Consider the following 22,150-nt stretch of genomic DNA (forward strand, 5'->3'; position numbering starts at 1 on the left):
CTTACTGTCTTTCCAATTATTTAAATCTGACTTTATTTTTGTGGCAAGTGTTTTGTAATTATGCTCATATAGTTCCTGACTTTCATTTGGTAGATGCATTCCCAAGTATTTTATACTCTCAACGGTTATTTTGAATGGAATTTCTCTTTCTATCTCTTGCTGTTGGATTTTGTTGGTGATGTATAAAAATGCTGAGGTTTTATGTGGATTTATTTTGTATCCTGCAACTTTGACAAAGTTATGAATTATTTCTAATAGTTTTTTTTAGTAGAATTTTTGTGGTTCTCTAAGTATACCATCATATCATCTGCAAAGAGTGATAATTTGGTTTCCTCATTACCTACTCTAATTCCTTTAATCTCTTTCTCTACTCTTATTGCCGAGCCTATCATTTCTAATACAATATTGATTAATGGTGATAATGGGCAATCTTGTTTCACTCCTGATCTTAGTGGGAAAGGTTCCAGTTTATCCCCATTACATATAATGCTTACTGAAGGTTTAAAATATATGCTCCTGACTATTTTAAAGAATAGTCCATTTATTTCTATACTCTCAAGTGTCTTAAGTAGGAATGGATGTTGGATTTTGTCAAATGCTTTTTCTCCATCTATTGAAATGATCATATGGTTTTTGTTAATTTGGTTATTGATAAAGTCGATTATGCTAATAGTTTCCCTAATATTGAACCAGCCCTGCATTCCTGGTATAAATCCTACTTGGTCATAATGTATTATCCTGGGGATGATTTTCTGTACTTTTTCTGCTAATATTTTATTTAAGATTTTAGCATCAATATTCATTAGGGAGATTGGCCTATATTTTTTTTTCTCTGTTTTCAACCTACCAGGTTTAGGTATCAGTACCATGTCTGCGTCATAAAAGGAATTTGGTAGGACTCCTTCAATCCCTATTTTTTTTCAAATAGTTTATATAACATTTGAGTTAATTGTTCTTTAAATGTTTGGTAGAATTCACATGTAAATCCATCTGTTCCTGGGGATTTTTTCTTAGAGAGTTGGTTAATAGCTTGTACTATTTCTTTTTCTAAGATGGCACTGTTTAACCAATTCTTCCTCTGTTAATCTGGGCAAGCTATATTTTTGAAGGTATTCTTCCACTTCATTTAAGTTATCGAATTTATTGGCATAAAGTTGGGCAAAATAACTCCTAATTATTGCTCTAACTTCCTCTTCATTAGTGGTGATTTTCCCCTTTTCTTTTTTTAATCAGATTTACTCAGGATTTATCTATTTTGTTGGTTTTTTCATAGAACCAACTCTTAGTTTTATTAATTAATTCAATAGTGTTTTTTTTTACTTTCAATTTTATTAATCTCTCCTTTTAATTTTAGAATTTCAACTTTTGTGTTTGTCTGGTTTTTTTGCTTTGTTTTGTTTTGTTTTTCAATTCTCCCCCTCGCCTCCTTCTCCCCCCCACCCTGGCCTGAGGCTGGGGTTAAGTGACTTGCCCAGGTTCACACAGCTAGGAAGTGTTAAGTGTCTGAGACCAGATTTGAACTCCCGTCCTCCTGAATTCAGGGCTGTTGCTCTATCCACTAGCTGCCCCCCTTCTGGGGGTTTTTAATTTGTTCCTTTTCTAGCATTTTTAGTTGTAAGCCTAATTCATTGACCTTCTCTTTCTCTATTTTATGCAAGTAGGCCTCTAGAGATATAAAATTTCCCCTAATTACTGCTTTGGCTGTATCCCACGCATTTTGGTAAGATGTCTCCTTATTGTCATTTTCTTGAGTGAAGTTCTTAATTATGTTTATGATTTGCTGTTTCACCCAATCATTCTTTAGTATGAGATTATTTACTTTCTAATTATTTTTTGGTCTATTTTCCCCTGGGTTTTTATTGAATGTAATTTTCATTGCATCATGATCTGAAAAGGATGCATTTACTATTTCTGCCTTACTGCATTTGAGTTTGAGGTTTTTATATCCTAATATATGGTCAATTTTTGTATAGGTTCCATGAACTGCTGAGAAGAAAGTATACTCCTTTCTGTTTCCATTTAGTTTTCTCCAAAGATCTATCATATCTAAGTTTTCTAATATTCTATTTACCTCTTTGACTTCTTTCTTATTTATTTTCTGGTTTGATTTATGTAATTCTGAGAGAGCAAGGTTGAGATCTCCCACTGTTATAGTTTTGCTGTCTATTTCTTCTTGCAGCTCTTTTAACTTTTCCTTTAGGAAGTTACATGCTATACCACTTGGAGCATATATGTTTAGTATTGATATTGCTTCCTTGTCTATGCTGCCCTTTAGCAAGATATAGTGCCCTTCCTTACTTCTTTTAATTAGATCAATTTTTGCTTTTGCTTGATATAAGATGAGGATAGCTACCCCTGCTATGTTAGCTTCTCCTGAAGCATAGTAGATTATGCTCCAACCTTTTACCTTTATTCTGTATGTATCCCCCTGTTTCAGGTGTGTTTCTTGTAAACAATATATTGTAGGATTCTGGCTTTTAATCCAGTCTGCTAACCGCTTCCTCTTTAAAGGGGAGTTTACTCTATTCACATTTATGGTTAAAATTACTAATTCTGTATTACTTGCCATTTTGTTAACCCTTGCTTATGCTTTTCTCCTTTCCTTCCCTCTTACTCCCCTACCCAGTATTAAACTTGTGAGCACCACTTGCTTCTCACAGCCCTCCCTTTTTAGTATACCTCCCCCCCTTAGAGTTCCTCCCCCTATTTTACCCCTTTTCCTCACAATTTCTGTATTCCCTTTTGCTTAGCTTACTCCTTCCCTTTTCACTTTTCCTCTCCCACTTTTCAATGAAGTGGAATGAGTTTTACCATAAATCAAATATGTCTATATTTTTCTCTTTAAGCCAATTCTAATGAGAATATCATACACACTATGTTCATCCCCCTCCATTCTTTCTCTCAGATATAATAGATTACCTTTGCATCTTTGTGAGATGTAGTACTACCACTTTACCCTTTTTTCTGGTACAATTTCCTTTCCAACTCTAGTTTCTAGAACAAATTATACATGTGTTCTTTATATGTCTTTATGGCAGAAATATAATTCTCAAGATTTATTTTTACCTTTTTAGGAATCTCTTGAGTTCTATATTTGGAGATCAAACTTTTTGTTTAGATCTGGTTTTTTCATCAAGAATAGATGGAATTTACTTATTTTGTTGAATGTCCATCTTCTTTCATGGAAAAAGATGCTCATTTTTGCTGGATAAATTATTCTTGGCTGCATACCAAGTTCCTTAGCCTTTTGGAATATCATATTCCAGGCCCTTCAATCCTTTAATGTGGACCCTGCTAGATTCTGGGTAATCTTTAATGTGGCTCCTCCATATTTGAATTGATTTTTTTCTATCAGCTTGCAGTATTTTTTCTTCATCTGATGGTTCTTGAATTTGGCCACTATGTTTCTTGGTGTTTTGATTTTAGGGTCCCTTTCAGTATGTGATTGATGAATTCTTTCAATGTCTATTTTAACCCTCTGTTTCTAAAACATCTGGGTAATTCTCTTTGAAAATTTCCTGGAAAATTGTGTCCAGGCTCTTTTTTTCCATCATATTTTTCAGGGAATCCAATTATTCTCAGATTGTTTCTCCTGGATCTATTTTCCAGGTCTGTTGTCTTCCCAAGAAGATAGTTGACATTTTTTTCCATTGTTTCATTTTTTTGGTTTTGCTTGACTGATTCTTGGTGTCTCCTCGAGTCATTCAATTCTATTTGTTTGATTCTGATTTTCAATGATGTATTTTCTTCATTCACTTTTTAAATATCTTTTTCTAATTGTCCAAATGAGTTTTTAAGTGAGCTGTTTTGTTTTATGGAATTTTTTTCCATTTTGCCAATTTTATTTTTTAGAGCTGTTTTCTTTTTCCAACTCACTAATTTTGTTTTTCAAGGATTTGATTTCTTTATCCACTCTATCTTTAAATGAGTGGGATTACTTATCCAGACTCTCTTGCCAAGCTTCCCTTTCCTTTTCCCATTTTGCTTCTAGCTCTCTTGTGAGAGTCTTTTTTATTTCTTCTATGACAGTTTTTTATATTGAAGAGCAGATCATATCTCCCTTTGGGGATTCATCTGGAGATGGTCTGTTTTTAGTCTCCTCAGGGTTTAAAGTCTGCTCTCTATCCATATAGAATCTATCAATGGTCAGAGTCCTTTTTAATTTTTTGCTCATTTTGTCAGAGAAGAAACAAAGAAAACAAACTAACAAGAAAAACAAATGTAGTCTGCTTTTTTTGTGTGGGGCTGGATGGTATTACAGGGCTTCCTCTACAGACTGGGGGGAGGGGGGAACAGCAGTGAGGCACTAGCAGGACAGCAATGGCTGTGCTGCATCTGCACTCTGAGACTATGAGACTCTAAGAATGTACTGGGACCCTCCAGGTGGAGGTGTTCAGGTCCCAAGAGACATTAGCTTTTTGGGGTTATAGTTTTTACCTCCTGTACAGCTTCTCTGCTGATCCTGGTTTGCTGCCAAGACAGAATATCCACACTGTGGTAAAAGTCCTTCCTCAGAAATGGCAGAGATCACACCCCTCCTCCCTCCATTCTGCTCAGTGTGACCTTCCTGCTTCGCTCTCACCGCTTGCCCTCAGCCTGTGTCCAATCTGGTCATCTCTGCCCCAGAGCAAAAACAGATCTTTTCTGGTGAATTTCAAGAATGTCTTCTGTTGGTAATTATTTGTGGGGTTTTTTCTGGTCAAGCACTAATTCTGAGGCTTGTCATGAAATAAATTCTGAGAGAAAATGCAGAGCTTAAGCAGATGTGTGCCTCCTCTCTGCCATCTTGGCTGAAAGTCCCCCTCTCCCCCATGCATATATCTTGTAAATAAAAAAGTATAATTTAAAAACAAAACAAAACAAAACAAAACAAAAAAACCTAGGTGGTGTTACTATGCTCCAGAATAGGTTTAGGTATCAGAGAAAAGCCAAACTATCATAAGGATTCTTTTTTTTTTTTTTTTAATTTTATTTATTTATAATTTTTTTTCACAGTATATATGCATGAGTAATTTTTTTTATAATATTATCCCTTGTATTCATTTTTCCAAATTATCCCCTCCCTCCCTCTACTCCCTCCCCCCCGATGACAGGCAATCCCATACATTTTACATATGTTACAATATAACCTAGATACAATATATGTGTGTAAATACCATTTTCTTGTTGCACATTAAGTATTAGATTCCAAAGGTATAAGTAACGTGGGTAGATAGACAGTAGTGCTAACAATTTACATTCACTTCCCAGTATTCCTTCTCTGGGTGTAGTTGTTTCTGTCCATCATTGATCAACTGAAAGTGAGTTGGATCTTCTTTATGTTGAAGATATCCACTTCCATTAGAATACATCTTCATACAACATTGAAATGTACAGCGATTTTCTGGTTCTATTAATTTCACTCAGCATCAGTTGATGTAAGTCTCTCCAAGCCTCTCTGTATTCCTCCTGCTGGTCATTTCTTACAGAGCAATAATATTCCATAACCTTCATATACCATAATTTACCCAACCATTCTCCAATTGATGGACATGCATTCATCTTCCAGTTTCTGGCCACTATGAAAAGGGCTGCCACAAACATTTTGGCACATACAGGTCCCTTTCCCTTCTTTAGTATTTCTTTGGGATATAAGCCTAATAGTAGCACTACTAGATCAAAGGGTATGCACAGTTTGATAACTTTTTGGGCATAGTTCCAAATTGCTCTCCAGAGTGGCTGGATTCTTTCACAACTCCACCAACAATGTATCATGTCCCAGTTTTCCCACACAACCTCCAACATTCATCATTATTTGTTCCTGTCATCTTAGCCAATCTGATATGTATGTAATGGTATCTCAGAGTTGTCTTAATTTGCATTTCTCTGATCAGTAGTGATTTGGAACACTCTTTCATATGAGTGGATATAATTTCAATTTCATCATCTGAGAATTGTGTGTTCATATCCTTTGACCATTTATCAATTGGAAAATGGTTTGGTTTCTTATAAATTAGGGTCAGTTCTCTATATATTTTGGAAATGAGACCTTTATTAGAACCTTTAACTTTAAAAATATTTTCTTGATTTGTTACTTCCCTTCTAATCTTATTTGCATTTGTATTGTTTGTACAGAAACTTTTTAGTTTGATGTAATCAAAATCTTCTATTTTGTGATCAATAATGATCTCTAGTTCTACTCTGGTCATAAATTCCTTCCTCCTCCACGGGTCTGAGAGATAGACTATTCTCTGTTCCTCTCATTCTTTATATCATAAGGATTCTGACATGCCTTAAAGGCAAATGATGTCAGTGATAGGGAAATAATTCTTTTACATGTAGCAATCTTGTACATTCTTCTTAAGCCATAAGTATATAGATCCATAATACCATACTTCCTTCCACATCTTAATAGTTGAACAAATTTAGTTAAAGAGTCATCATTTCATATATCTTAAGAAAACAAACCTCCTCAAACTCTGTAAGGTAAATTAAGTCAGATTCGATTAGAAAGTTCACAAATAAGCTGATTGAGGATTTACATGTCACCAAGGAGTCAGAGACAGTTGAGATAACTCTGGCTTCTTATCTGAGGAATTTCTAAGCCTCTAAAATAAATTTTCACCTCCTGTGGGACAGGTTTTGATGAGGTGAGATTAATATTAAGACATATTTTTAGTATTGCAGGAAGAATGATACTGAGTCCCAAATAATGAAAAATTTCCCATGACATTGATTCATATATTAGAGGTCAGAGGGGCCTTAAAGCCATATTAATAGAGTTCTCTCTCCATCTCGCTGCCTCCCCCTTCATATATATATAAAATCTCCTTCTGTTTAAAAGAAAAATCTTAACACTTCCTAGCTGTGTGACCCTGAGCAAGTCACTTAACCCCAGCCTCAAAGAAAAGAAAAAGAAAAATCTTCCTTCTCCCAGTATTTTTCCTCCTTCCCCTCCCCCAAAATATCCCATATATCACAAATAATATTTTGTAAATCTGTACAAAAAGGGAAAAAATTAGCAAGATACTATGATATGAGAAACAGAAAATGTCAGTAAAATTTTTTAAAATGAATATTGCAAAATTACAAAGATTAAGCATGGGTTGAAAGAAGTGATATGAAAAAATACCCCTCCCACCCTTTTGCAGGCTCTACCCCTTGGAGGCCTTATTTCCTTCTGTTACTGCTTTTCCTGTCAATTTATCTGTTTTTGTTAAAAGTATTTGTGATTTCTTCTTCCTGAAAATTTTGATTCAGTCTTTTCCCCCTCATTTATTTTCCTTATCAGTCATTTTCTGATTTCCTCTTCTCTGGTTGTAATTTTTTGGAGCGCTAGATCTTAAAGTGTTTTACCTTCCTCCTACACTGGGCAATGAATGGTTCATCAACCTGGTGTGGCAAAAGTCCAGTTGACTTTTTGATATTCAAAAATGGTCCTAGATGGATGCTATGTTCTTTCCTACAGGCTGCCCAGTTTCCCATAAGCAAGCTATCATATGTTGGTGGCCTGTCCTACTCACTCTATTCTTTAATTCTCTTTCCTGGCACCAGCAATTCAGAGCCTACTTTTCCTGGTATCAGCAGTTTAGATGCTGGTGCTTGTCTCTGACAAACTTTTACTATAAAAAAGCTATGGCCAAGAAAGTTTTTGATGCTTGAGCAGATTTCTACAACCTAGAGTTGGGATCTCTATGACACTGGAAAGAGGGAGGGGGAGGACAAGATGCTAGGATAAGTTTAATATAAAACTCTGTAGTTTCCTTGAAGCTGCTTGAACAGCTTTAAGGATAGTGGTGTAGGAAGCACTTAAATCCAATTTACTCACATGCTTTGGCATCACTTCCCTAATGTTATGGTCCTCTTTAAGAATGAAGGATAGACAACAATAATAATTGTAGACACCCTATATATTGTTTTCTTGGCTCTGTATAAATTTATGTAGATCTTTCCCTACTTTTTTATATTCATCATTTCTTACAACATAGTAATATTCTATTACATTTGAAAAAGATGAGGTGAGATCTTTCATAACAGTTGTGAAAATCGAGTAAGGCTTTATCTACTTCAAAGTTGGAGTAGGCCTGAAGGTCTTTGAGCATTGATTCAAGGGCATACTTAAGTCCCTTTCCTACTATACTCCCATGACATAATTTTCTCCCCATTTCAATCAAATATGGGCAACTATGTACTTATTGGTCAAGTTCAATTTCTTGGATAATTTCTGCATTTAGAATGTAAGACCCTCAGCCAATGGGTGGGATGCCTGATCTTGGGAGAACGTACAATTAACTTTTGTTTTGCTCCTAGAGATAGCTCCAACTTTATTTTTAAATGGTTACCCCTCACCATTTCTGAGCGACATACATTTATAACTATATTTGGTTAGCCATTTTGGGTATCTACTTTGTTTCTAATTCTTTACTATTACAAAAAGTACTACTATTACTTTTTAGTGTATATGTAGATTTTCTTTTTATCAATGGCCTCCTTGGAATATGAGCCTAGTATAAATCTATAGATCAAAGTGAAATCTATAGTCAATGTTATAGGACATAATAGTTATTTTACTTACAATAGTTCAAAATTCTTTCTAGAATGATGGTATAGATTCACAGTTCCAATAATGCCCTAGTGTACCTAGCTTCCCACAATCCTTTCATCAGTGTTCACTCCCAACTTTTGTCAACTTTATCAATTTTCTGAGTGTGAGGTAAAATCTCCGGATTGTTTTGATTTACATTTCTTTTATTATTAGTGATGTGGAGCATTTTTGGGGGGGCAGGAGGGGTTGGTGAAAGAAATGATTATTAATAACCAATTAATATTGTGAAGATCCAGGATTTTGTCCCTTTCCATTTCCTTATCCAAACTCCAGTCCTTGTGAAGGTCTTTGCTGATAAATGAGATTACCCAAATCATCTGAGTACTTCTCTCAAATAGAAGACTTTACAAAGTATAATCTAAGAGAAATCTAGTCATTGTTTTTCTACTCAGGCAAAACTGAGTGGATTCCTCTCTTTGTCCAAGAGTGATACAAATTCAAAGTATTGTATTTGAATGAGTCCACATCTCTTAATATTCATTCTCTCATTAACTGTTATCTAATCAGAATTGATCTCCATCTCTTAGAAACATCTCTCCAAGCCTATTCAAATGTTGAACAGCTTCCATTATTTGTCTTTGATTTATGAAAAAGACAAATGACCATCATTTTATTATCTGCTAATCATGATTAATAAAGTTGTTCATTAATTACGCAGAAATTATGCCTCTGAGATATTTCATATATCACATAATAGTTTGCAATTATTTTGAGAACTTTAAGAACTATTAGGATGGCATACTACAAAGCCTCATACCTTGAGGATATCTCACAATCATTTTAACTAATTTGTTTCCTTTTAAGGAAGGTATTTTGAATGAATATAGTACCTGTCTTCTGAAGTATTTCCCTATGTTGCTTCTGTCCTTTCTCTTAAAAAACAAATTTCCAGAGAAAACTCTGATTCTCTATATGTTTCACATCTAAAAGTGCTTTATCATATTTGATCTTGATTTTTTAAAATTATGAGATATTATATTTTAAATTCCTATTTTGCATGAAATCAAATTTTTAACAGAAAAATGAAGACACTAAAGCTTCAGAAAGGTTAATTAACTTGCCCAGTGCCATACAGATAAGATGGGACAGAGTTAAGTACAGAATGCAATTTGTTTTTCCACAGAATGCCAAACACTTGACATTTCCTGTTAATTTGATTAATCCAATAAACAATCAGAAAAAAAAAAATTAGTCAAACCAATCATTTGAATTTAGTCAAAACACTTGAATTAGTTGTGACTTAAACATACAAATTCAAATTAAACAAACATTTATTAAGAGTTGGGCACTGAGAATACAAAGGAAAAAAAATTATATAGACCCTTGAACTTGAGATACTTATAAACACAAAGGAGTTTATATCAAGAATACAAATAAATGTGATAAGATGCAAGATAGAATGTAGCAAAAAGCAAAGATGATGTTCAGACAAGACACAGTAACAAAAATCCAAGCAGAGTGAACACTTTCTATTTGGAAAGGAGTGAACATGACAAGGAGAGCAGAGGAAGGGAAAAATCAGGGAAGATTTCCTGGAAGATGGCACCTGAACTAGATCTTAGAGAAAAATAAAGAGCATGGAAATAAGTGGAAGAAGTGTATTCTAAGTACTGGAGGATAGCTGCATAAATGTATGTTGTTTAATATTATTGTTGTTATTATTATTATTATCATCAATATCATGTTGTTTTTTGTCCTTTATTCTCCAAGAGGGCAATGATATCAGAGAAGTGATGCCATGACATACAAGCAAATTGGATTTAAGTGAGAGAGGACAGTGCAAGATCACGCAGCCATCAGGGTCCAGTGGCAAGATATAGATTATTATATACAGAGAGCCCAGAATGAGACTAAGGAAGACCTCGTTCAGTCTGGCTGAAATGTAGGACATATCTAGGACTGTATATAAAATAAGGCAGGAAAAGCAGATTGGAATCAGATTGTGGAAATCCTGAAGTTTTAGTAAGGGACTGAATTCTAGCTGAGGCTTATTTTTATTCTCTGGATTTTGACTAACTTTGTTGTAGAGTTTACTTTTTACCCCTTCATTTATAAATTCTCTGACACCCCCCCCCCAACAGTTTTTATGGAAAATTTACAGGTTTCATTACACAGAGCCAGCCTTTCAATTGTAGTCAAAATTATCTGAATTTTTCCTATAGATTCCGTCTCTAAAATATTATAGTTCTCTGGGAGCAGGTTTCTTGGGGAGCTTTTGGGAGCAGCCTTCGTTTCAGTTCAATTCAATAATCCCAAATGCAGCCAGGAGTTAAAATCCAAATCCTTTATTGTTTCCTTCAAAGTCTTGAATCTTTTCCTGGGGCCTGGTTAGCTTTAGTAGAGGCCTATCTTTCTCTTTGGTTCCAAGAGCTCCCTCTGAATCTCCAGTCAGCACAAAGATGGAAATTGGAATGAATCTTGACTCCTTCTCCCAGAGAGTGGGCTTGTGGGTTTCTGTGAGCTGGTGAATCTCCTGGAAGTCCCGGAGTAGGCTTGTCCTTTAGTGAGCTTGTGGGCTTGGCCCTGAGAGCTTCTTGCTTGAGAGCTTCTGCCCTAATTGTGAATCTCCTTGACTTGTGAATCTCCTTCTTATATATGCTCTCTAAAGGTGTTTGTAAACTCCTTTAAAGATGTAAACTCCTTTAAAGGTGTGAACTAAGCACCTTGTTTCAAGTTCTGGCCCATAACTGATTCCATTTTCATGTGAAGTTTAGGAATAGGATTTTGTATTTCAGACATGAAATTTTTAACTGGGAGGTAGTTCAGTCTACTATAGTACTATAGGTGTCAAAACAGCAATTTAATAATCCTTGCTCTGACAAACATGTCACTGACCTGCTTTTTAAACAGCAGGAATAAAGAAACTATCAGGTAAAGGCTACCAACCAGCCTTCGTCAGGGATAGTTTCTCTGTTCATCCACATCATCAGCATGTGGTTCAGAAATGGTGAGGGGTCACCATTTAATAAAAAAGCTGGAGAGATCTATAGAAGCAAAGCAAAGTTTATTATACATTCTCGAGAGAACAGCATCCCACAGTTGAGCAGACAATTGAAGGGAGGAAGCACCTTCTAGAGCAGGGTTTAATCCCTAACACAAATACCCCCTCCCACTACTGACCCCTTATTGGCAGAGGAGCTTACATTCTAAACTGGAGAACTACCCAAGAAATTGAACTTGACCAATAAGTACATAGTTGCCCATATTCGACTGAAATAGGGAGAAAATTATGTCATGGGAGGATAGCAGGAAGGGAACTTAAGTATGCTCTTGACTCAATCTTCAAAGTCCTTCAGACCTACTCAAACTCTGAAGTAGATGAAGCCTTACTCGATTTTCACAACTGTCTTGAAGGATCTCACCTCATCTCCTTCATCAGTAACATCATTATTTAACATTTGACAGTTTGCTTTATATATGATCATCTCATATTATATCATATCAAAGCTAAAATTCTCTTTTAGATGACCACATAAAAAACAAGCCATAGTTTACAACACTACAATTCTAGAGCCTAATGTTCTTGACTTTTTAAGCTAGAAAAAATTTTTTTTTAATAAAATGCCTATTTGAAAAACCACTTTTCCAAGAATTGTCCTGTAAAGATTTGTAATTTGTATTCTGACTTACCTTTTGAAGCATATGAGTTCAGAGGCCATTCCTTTGTGTCTTCAATATATGTTTTCTTCTCCTTTCCTTTTCTTACTGCCTTTCTTTAGCAATGGATAACATAAACACCTTTCAAACTCATGATTTCTCAATTCTTGGCTTGCTTTTCCAGCTAACGATTTTTAGGGGGGTTTTTTTGATACTGCTGCTGTTTCAGATCAAACATGAGAAGCATCTGGGAATAAAAAAGGCAGCTCTGAAATTCTAAACCTGTGAACAACAAATAGCAGCTAGAGGAGGAGTCAGAAGTGTCAGGGTTAATTTTAGTTGAAGTTGAAAAAATATTATTTAAAAATTTCTTTTTCGGTCTTTTGTCATTGATGGTTAAAGCAGTTATCTGGACAATCTGGTATTGTTTTCAGATATGCAAATATATTTGCCTTTTAAAATTAAGTTTATTGCAGAATAGGATATAAGCTAGCACACTCTCAATTACAACTACTTATATAATTAGCACTAGTGAATATCATTAAAAGTGCTGATTAAAAATCAAAAGAAATATATTTTATTGCTAATTTTTCTGGAACATTTGCTTACTCTTCCTGTGCTGCAGTTTCCCTGCTTCCATAAAATGGGCATAAAGCAAATTTCATTTAATTTTGTAATGGCAAACTATATACTAAAGTATTAATAAAATATTTTTTATGATAAGAAACTGAAAACAAAATTTATGCACATAAATTGGATAATGGGTGAATGAATTCTGGTGTATGAATGTAGCAGAATATGGTTACTCAATAAGAAATCACAAATGTGAGTAATTCGGAGAAATATGAGAAACTATCTGAATGGATAGAAACCAAGGAAAATCAAGAGGAAAAAAAATCACAATAATAATGTATATTGGATGTCTATTATGTGCCTAGACTGTACTAAATATTCTAGATGAAAAGAAATCTAAGTCCTTACCTTCAGGAATTTTCATGAAGTCAGAAAGAATCCACTGTGGGAGTTAAGTCATCTACAAATATTATCAACAATGACTTTTAGGCCAAAATGGACACGAGTTAAATATAAAGGGAGATAACATAAGAAATTTAGAAGAACATAGAACATATTACCTATCAGAATCATGGATAGGAGATTAATATGCAAAAAAAAAAAGAGAGAGACAGTTTTGTTGAGGCATAAAATGTATATTTTTGATAATTTTAAATTTTAAAAAATTATTGTATAAGTAAAGCTAACATAGTTTAGCTTAGAAGAAAAGCAGAAAATTGAAAAAAAAACTTTCATAAACAATCTCTCAGATATTTCTCAAATATATGGAGAACTTTTAAAAATTTATAAGAATATTAATCATACCCCAATTGATGGATATGAACAAGAAGTTTTTTTGATGAAAAAAGCAAGACTGTCTATAATTATATGAGAAAATGTTCTAAATCATTATGTTTAGAAAAATGCAAATTAAAACATGACCCGACCTGCGGGTCTCAAACTAAGGGGGTCTGAAGCCGCATGTCAACCTGTAAGCAAAGCTAGTAAGGCAACAACCTGGGAATGGGTGAAGAAAGCAAGAGGCGGAGACAACTCTGTGCAAAGCAGAATAGCTCATTTATTGGAGGAGAGTACAAGGCTTATATATATTTCCAGAGTATAGGTTTGAAAAAACAGTTCTGTGACTACGTGACTAGGGGAACGTTTGGTGGTTAAGAAACATTTGGTGGTTGATATGTGTGACCTTGTGATATTTTATGGTAGGATGTTCTCATGCTTCACTGTATTGCTTATCAGTTCTTGGTATTTGGGGTGTGGGGCAGAGGCTCCAGCATGTCCCCCTTCTTTAATTAGAAAATAGGAGGGAAGGCATTTTGACTCAGAAGAATCACGTCTAGCCAATTTGAAATTTTAATTATTATAATCCTGTTGTTATGTTTTTTCTCAATTCTATGCATAAGGAGGAGAGCACTGAACAGAGCGGAGAATTAGCAGAGGCTTCTATCCCTAGGGTCAGATGGTCCACTGCGACCAACAGCTATGGGGAACACCAATTTTTGTTGAGTTTGTCTGTCTTTGTTAGGCCGTTGAGTCATAGGTGGTCCTGTCTATTCTATGGTAGGCAGAATTCCTAATGACCATATGTATTGCAGGCCGATTTGAGACAGGTATCAAGCAGACAGTCCTGATGATCTTCCGGTGCTCGTGTGTTGCTGAGGTCAGTACCTTTCTGCCTTTCAGGGAACAGCCAGTGCATTATGAGTTTTGCATCTCCATCTCCGTATTTCTCTCCCCTAGCAAGAGTATGAGAAAGCCTGGCCTTTTATAAAGGCTTATCAGCCAATTAGAGGTTAGAATTTGAGGGACTAATTCTTATGAATATCATTTTGCCTTCTCTCTTATCAAAGGTGGGAAAAAAGATTTTTGTGAGAGTAAAGGCCAATGCCTATTGATGTACAACAATTTGCATTACATCAGATAACTGTGAGATTTTATTTAACATTATCCGATCCAAACTTTCTTGATGCCGCCAAGCAGCATTGTTTTTTATCATAAATTGTGGTAGACTCGCAGCTAAAAAAGCTACCTCCTGTTGTATTTTATATATTTGCATTTCCTCTATCACATTAAGAGCCAAATTAACCAATGATATAGCTGTATCAAAAGAACTGTCTCGTTTCATTCTAGTTAATTTTCTTATCATGTCTATAGACAAAGAAGGATTTTTACCAAAAAATTATTTAAGGGTTTGGCACATACATCTGTGCAGGTGCAGGGTACGCTTCACTAGTTGACTCGTTCCGTATCGTCTGTATCTTGACAGTTCTTTATTAATTGTCTATGCCCAGGGAGGGAGCCACTCTTCTCTGGAGCACAAACATCTCTAGGAATGGCTAGTTCCTATCATCTAGTGTCAAAAATATACAGAGTTCATGGAACAGTCAAGTTCCCATAATTTAGAAGCTGAGGCCTGTTAGATTTGAGTGAGCTTATAATCCTAATATGAAATTTTAAATTTCTTAATCATTTGGCCTTAAGATCACGAAAATAATAAGAGGACTGAGCTAGTGGGGTGAAATTAGAGTAAATTAATTTCATTTTCCAATACATAAGACAATCACACATACATAATATAACTAGAAAGAGTAATAATAATACTATGGGTATAGCTAAACTATTAAAATAAATGGTAGCACTACCTGATCTAAATAAGAAATCATACCAATGGTGGTTAGTATCTGATGTCACTAAATGAGAGGCCTCGATAAGTTGTCCTGCAGCTATAAGAGTCTGTATTTGATGTTCATTTAATGCACGCTGATTAGACTCTAATAGTTTCTTTATAACTAAAGATCTGTTTAGGATATCCATATATATGAAGTAAAGCAAAGTAATTAGGTAAGACAAAAGGTAACACATGAAATTAACACATAAGAGCCCATATCTTAACTTGACAATACACAATAGTTCCAGTACACCAAAAAGAAGTACACATAGCATTTTCAGATCATTGTTTTTCCATGCTTCTGGTAAATTAAACATATAATCCCACATTGCAACAATCTCTGAGCATTTTCTTTTTGTATCTAGGTATACATATTTTGTAAAGAGCATTTGGTCCACTTAAATAATTTACTAATATTTCCAGTAAAACCCAAACTAGTAATAATACTATCATTAAAAATCTGTAGAAATTGGCCTTGATATTTTAATGTATTTTGGTGGAGTAGGATCGTCGTAGGCAACTATTGAGCATTTACAGTCAAAGCCTGAGAAACATCTTGTCCAGCACTGCGCAGTCTGCTGGCCAAGGTCTCAAGGTCTATTGAATTAACTATACCCAAACCAGTTCCAGCACCACCAAATAAAGTGTCATACCAGGTTCTTTTCTTTCTAACACAATATGTCAGAGGAGGAAAAGTTACATTATTGGTACAAGTTTTAGGAACTCTTATGATTGATGGAGGATGTTTTGTAGGAGGGGGAGGTGTCAGTAATAGATATTTTATCTAATAGTGAGGTTTCAATACCGCCATCAAGATTTTATATGCACAGTTCATCAGTTGCTTTTCAATGTTTGTCTCAGCTTGTTCTCTGCATTCAGTTGGGAAGTCCACACCCTCAGAGTCCACTCTCTTTCCTATGTAGCACTGCTGTATCTGGATCTGGAACAGTCCTTTCCAGCTCAGGGTCAGCTTGTCCTCCTTCCATGTCCCAACCAGGACCCCGTCTCCAAGCTAGAACTCATGCACTGTTGAAATCCTAAGGGAGGAGTCTGAGCAATAAGCCTGTTTAGTTGTAAAGTTTTCAGATGTTAAAGTAAAAACATAACATATTTCCTTAAAAACAAATCCTTGGTTTCAAATATTGGATACAAGGAAGAATTTTGAATCCCTTTAAATCAGTTTGCTTTCTTCAACCAGAAACAGCTGCAGTTTCCTATTGCTGCTCTACCCCTGCAAAAATACGTTCCGTCTCACAGTCACCTCTCCGTGACTACCTTTTCCAACAAGTTCCTTCTTTTCCCCACTGATTTCTTCTTGAAATCATTTGCTCCCACTAATAAATCCTTCTTAAATCATCTTTATTCTCCTGTCCCATCTCTCTGTTTCTCTCCTCCCAATGCCTACTTGCTCAAACTTTCTCTGACATACTTTAAACACTTCCAAACCAATAACTCTTCTGACTAGATGCTTCATTTAAACTATTAATTGCTTTTGTAAATCAATCTCTCTTGTCCCTTGTCTTTAATCACCCCCCTTTTTTTTTAAACTTTAAACTTTAAGATTCATAACCATAATGATAACAAATTACCCAATGTTTCAGAAGCAAACCAAATAGTTTTGTTTTTTTTTTTTTTTTTTTTTTTCTGCCTGAGTGCTTCAAGGGCACTAGTAAGAAGCTTCCCAGGCGGTATTAAGCAGATAAGATTGTAATGCCGTTACTCCCCTTTAGCAGGCTTTGAAAATCTGCTTTTCAGAGAAAACTTTCCCACCAGTTTAAAATAGTCAAGTTTTTTCTTTTGTTTTACTTACAAATTGGTACAACAGGTTAAAAAATTTAAAATCACAAACAATTTTTAAGACCAATACATTTTGAACCACTATGAAAGAATTACTATTCTGAATGAATTTCAATTTCCACAATTCAGCCTGTTATTTTTCTAAGCCTGTAACACAGAGGCTGAATTCTTATCTCTTATGAGCTTGCTAACTTTTAACACAGAACAAAAAATTCAAAGCAGACAAACATACACAGACAGACACAGAGCTCTATTTTTTCTATCCAGGCTCTGCATGCTTTTAAGTTAAGATCCACTCCATTCTTTTTACAGAGTTTATATAATTGTGAAGCATATACTCCTGAATCTGTTGGCTTGATATGGGCTTTAACAATTTTTTGTCCCATGCCTCATCTAACTGCATCTAAGCAGTCAGGCTGTTTGCTTCTTCTTGATTCTAAAAATCAAGGAGCGCGTCTTTCTCTGTTCATTTTTGTAGAGGGAATTTTAAGAGGCAATGTGTGGGAAGGGATTGCATAGAGGCAGCACAAGACAGCGGCCATAGATAAGATTCTGCATTGATAATTAATTGTCTTATTCCGCCGTCAAAAGCGGCACTTTCTACAACTTCATTGATTAAAGTCCAATAAGGGAAAACATTTATGGGGACGGAATCAGGTCCTTCTCGTTTAAGAACTTCATTCAGATCACGACCTACTCTCTGCCACTTAGCGGGGTGTATTTCTGGACCGTTTATTATAAACCAGGGACAAATTTTGTCAATATAGATAAAGAATTTTATAAGATCCTTTTTCTTAACTTTTAAGCCTCTTTCTCTAAAGCTTTCTTTGAGATCTTTTATAAAAGCTTGTTCTTTAGAGAGTTGGGAACCCATGAATGCGGCAGATGGCGTACTCACCGTTCACAGTCTTTTGATTGCTGAAGTAGGGGGGTCTGGCCAGACGGGTCCGTTCCTTCTCCTCACCGATCTGCCGGGCTGCCGTGAATCTTCAGGTCCCTGTTCGGGCGCCAATTGACCCGACCTGCGGGTCTCGAACTAAGGGGGTCTGAAGCCGCATGTCAACCTGTAAGCAAAGCTAGTAAGGCAACAACCTGGGACTGGGTGAAGAAAGCAAGAGGCGGAGACAACTCTGTGCAAAGCAGAATAGCTCATTTATTGGAGGAGAGTACAAGGCTTATATATGTTTCCAGAGTATAGGTTTGAAAAAATAGTTCTGTGACTACGTGACTAGGGGAACGTTTGGTGGTTAAGGAACATCTGGTGGTTGATATGTGTGACCTTGTGATATTTTATGGCAGGATGTTCTCATGCTTCACTGTATTGCTTATCAGTTCTTGGTATTTGGGGTGTGGGGCAGGGGCTCCAGCAAAAACAATTTTGAAATGTCATCTTTCACCTTATAGATGTTCTTTAACTGGGGAATAACTAAATAAGTTGTGGTGAATGATTGTGATAAAATACTGCTGATATAAGAAATGAAAAGCTGATTGATTTTTGACATAAAGAAAAACTGGAACCTATGAAAGAAGATGCTATCTACCTCCAGAAAAAGAACTGACAAATAGAAATATGCATAGTATGTTCTCACAAAAATGTGTATGTGTGTATGTATACAAAGATATGTATGTTTATGGATATATATGTGTGTGTGTTTATATATATATTCCCATTTAATTGTAGTCTTTTGGGGTAATGTGGAATAAAAAGTACATTACAGAAAACAGAAGATCTAGAAGGAAGCAACATATAGGATTTATTACATAAGTTTTCATGAAATGGAAATTTATCATTTCATACTGAATCCTCATGCTCTGCTATGTACATAGAAATGTTCTTTGTTTTGTTTTGTATTTATGTTTAAAATAACCTTTTAAAAGTTTTTTAAAAAGAAAAACAATGACTTATGAATAAGAAATAATGTAAAAGATATTATCCAGAATATCTAGAATGGCCAGTCATGTAGGTAGAATGTTAAAAGGTCTAAAGCAGTGGTCCTCAAACTTTTTAAATAGGAGGCCAGTTCACTGTCCCTCAGACTGTTGGAGGGCCGGATTATAGTAAAAATAAAAACTATGAACAAATTCCTATGAACGCTGCATATATCTTATTTTGAAGTGAAGAAACAAAACGGGAACAAATACAATGTTTAAAATGAAGTAAAGTTAAATCAAAAGATTTACCAGTATTTCAATGGAAACTATGGGCCTGCTTTTGGCTAATGAGATGGTCAATGCCTGGTTCCATATTTGTCACTGCTAGTCAAAACAAGTGATGCAAGTGTGCATCCGTTAGTCTTGATCTGGTTGGAGATTTTAAATGTTTCATTCTAGAAAAAGTCCGTTCTCAGACATAAGTGCTGCCAAAGATGGTTGCCATTTTGAATGCATAGTTCCTGAGATGAGGATATGTCTCAGAGGGGAGAGATGCATAGAAATTATGAAGGCTGCTTGACTTGAATGCATCTTTCAGAGTCACAATTCTGCAGTTCAGCCAGTTCCATTTGGTAAATTGTATCCACACAGAAAAGCTATATGTCCTGGTCATAGAGATGAAGCTCTTTAAATCTAAATTGGAACTCCTTTTGCAATTTTTCAATGAATCCACACATGTTTTGTTTGGGAATGCAATCAGTGGTTTTTCTGCTAACAGATTTTGAGTTGTGGGGAGATGGCAGAAGCTTTCCTCCTTCACTTGTTTGATGAGGAGGTCTAATTTTACTTCAAATGCTTTGACATGTGATTGCATATCACAGATGAGCTTCCCCCTTTCTTGAAGTTGCATATTGAAATTGCTAAATAGCTCTGTTACATCTGTCAGAAAGGCAAGGTGCCATTTCCATTCTGCATCATTGAGCTCTGGTACTTCTTTGTTTTTTGAAAGCAGAAAAGTTGTAATCTGTGGAAGTAAGTCATAGAAATGTTTCAAAACTCTCCCTTGACTCAGCCAATGGACTTCTGTGTGATATAGAACATCTTCATACTCAACATTTAGCTCAGACAGAAATTCCTGAAATTATCTGTGATTTATTGCATTAGCTCTAATGAATTTAACATAAGATACCACAATTTTCATAACAGAGTCCCACTTCAGTGATTTACTTAGCGCTTGTTGGTGGATGAGGCAGTGTATGGCTATTGGGTGAGAATGGTTATGTTTGTCCATCTCTTGGTTAATGCGAGCAATTACTCCTTTCTTAGACCCCCACCATGCTAGGGGCACCATCAGTTGTCACGCTGGCTAGTTTAGCCCAGTCCAGCTCCAAACCATTCATAGTTTGGCAAACCTTTTCATAGATATCCTCTCCTGTAGTTGTTCCTTTGATGCTTTGCAGTACAGCAAGCTCTTCTATGACTTCAAAATAATCATTCTTTCCACGAATAAAAATTAGAAGTTGTGCAGAATCACAAACATTATTGAGTGCCAAGGAAAAATATGAATTTTTATTTGTGGAGTTTTGCAAATGCTGATGCAGATTGTATCTCATTTCTTCAATGCTCCGTGTAATTGTAGGTCCTGTAGGTACTAAATAAATCGGCCTTCTCTGGACATATCTCTTTGGCAACAGAAAGAAGTAAGGCATTCTTTAACAAATTCTCCCTCCATGAATGGTCTGCCAGTGCATGCTATTAGCTTGGCAACTTGGAAAACTTGGTCTCAGTGATGAAATATTTAGCTGCTTCTGCTTTACAAAATTATTTTGCTGAGTTGTCAATATATTTTTCAGTTTTAATATTTTATCTTTTCTCACTTCTCCAACCAATCATATTTATCTTTATGTTGAGTTTCATAGTGTCGACGCAAATTATATTCTTTGAACACAGACACTATATTCTGGCATGTCAGACATACAGCTTTTTCCTTGTACTGCATGAAAAAGTAATCATAAATTCACTGTTCTTTGAATATCCTACATTCCAAGTCAATTTTTCTTTTTCTTGACATCATTATTTCTAAGGGATTCCAAATTGCTATTAGTAAAATACCTATTTATGTATATATATATACAGCACTACAAAAATAATATACCAGCAATAACTTTGCCTACACAGAGACATACAGACTGCAATGCCCAACTTCCTCCAAGCTGCCTCTGTGCTGTGATGCCTCCATTTCCTGCACTCTCTCTCCCACTTCAGACCTTCACTGCACACAAGTCACCACTCAGGAGGCCCTCCCAAATGCCCTGGCTTCCTCTGAATCCTGGGATCAATTCTCATGATCCAGCGCTGCATGATCGTATGTGCTGCACTCGTAATTTATCATAATCACAGGCAAGACTGTGCATATATGTATAGAACTGCACAATATATTGTATGTGCTAATGAGCTTCAGTGACAAATAGTACATTGGGGCTTCTGGGGGAGGTCATCATGTGACTTGAAGCTACACAAGTGTATGGGGACCTTAAGAATCTGGAGGGGGATGAATCACTCAGGATAAGTGGGGGGCACTAAGGTCAGACCTCCAGTGATTATACGGTTAACATATGTTAGCAATATTCAGTCTCTTTATGAAATTACAGAACATGCACACAATGATAAAACTGATGACCACAACAGCCAGACATGAGGTCGCTATGGATACAGGGCCACGGCCTGGTACCAGAAGCCTCACTCTGGGTGACAATAGCAGTCAGTACCACAACATGTGCTAGAGAGGAAGCCGTTGCATTGTCATTACAGCATAATGACAATGATAGAGTCAAACTGGGACTTGTAGTACTGTTACTATACCCGCGCAGTAGATACAGCCCATATATTCCCCCTATGCAATTTGCACAAGTTAATTGATTTCTCCTGCACTATTTGTGTATCTTCCACACTTCAGGCCATGAACTTCCAACTATTTGTTCAACTTTAATAATACTAGTGTAATGCTGAGAAACTGAGCAAGATAGAGATTAGAGAGTATTTAATAATTTATTAAATAGGAC

General features: G+C 35.7%; 1 protein-coding gene and 1 long non-coding RNA gene across 2 annotated transcripts in view; one reads left to right on the forward strand and one right to left on the reverse strand.

Moving 5' to 3' along the window:
• The window catches only part of KLHL3 (kelch like family member 3), a 385,747-nt gene that overhangs the window by 69,303 nt on the left and 294,294 nt on the right, over positions 1–22,150 (forward strand). The window lies entirely within an intron of this gene.
• Positions 13,792–20,240, reverse strand: LOC141556544 (uncharacterized). Its single transcript, XR_012486566.1, has 2 exons — positions 18,115–20,240; positions 13,792–16,482 (listed from the first exon to the last, which is right to left on the reverse strand). It is a non-coding gene; the product is annotated as an uncharacterized LOC141556544 (long non-coding RNA).

The sequence above is a fragment of the Sminthopsis crassicaudata genome, chromosome 2, assembly GCF_048593235.1.
Source record: "Sminthopsis crassicaudata isolate SCR6 chromosome 2, ASM4859323v1, whole genome shotgun sequence".
In the NCBI taxonomy this organism is placed as follows: Eukaryota; Metazoa; Chordata; class Mammalia; order Dasyuromorphia; family Dasyuridae; genus Sminthopsis; species Sminthopsis crassicaudata.